Below are 416 nucleotides of genomic sequence, written 5' to 3'. Positions count from 1 at the left end.
TGTAAACTGACCCCCTAATTATGTTTGCATACTGGGCAGGCTTGAAATTTCCCATTTGGAGGGCTGGAGAGATGTTGCCATGGGTAAACTGCTCACTGCGCAAGTGTGAGTTCCTGAGTACTGATCCCCAGGACCCTGTAAAGGCCAGACCTGGTAGTGCTTATCTATAATCCCAATGCTTCTACCATGAGACGGGAGGCAGAGACAGGAGGATCTCAAACAAGGTTGATGGTGAGGACCCACACCTCAGGTTGTCTTCTGATCTCCACCTTCATGTTGTGGTGTGAGTACATCTTCAATCACACATACACAAACACGCACATACATATACCACATGCACACATGCTAAAATTTTTTTTAAATGTCCTTCCTTAGAACTCATGACAGTAGGCACCAAGAGTCACACAAAGTGCCAA

The sequence above is a fragment of the Nannospalax galili genome, unplaced genomic scaffold (genome assembly GCF_000622305.1).
Source record: "Nannospalax galili isolate Female #2095 unplaced genomic scaffold, S.galili_v1.0 scaffold704, whole genome shotgun sequence".
NCBI classification, from domain to species: Eukaryota; Metazoa; Chordata; class Mammalia; order Rodentia; family Spalacidae; genus Nannospalax; species Nannospalax galili.
Note: the sequence above shows the minus strand (reverse complement) of the source record.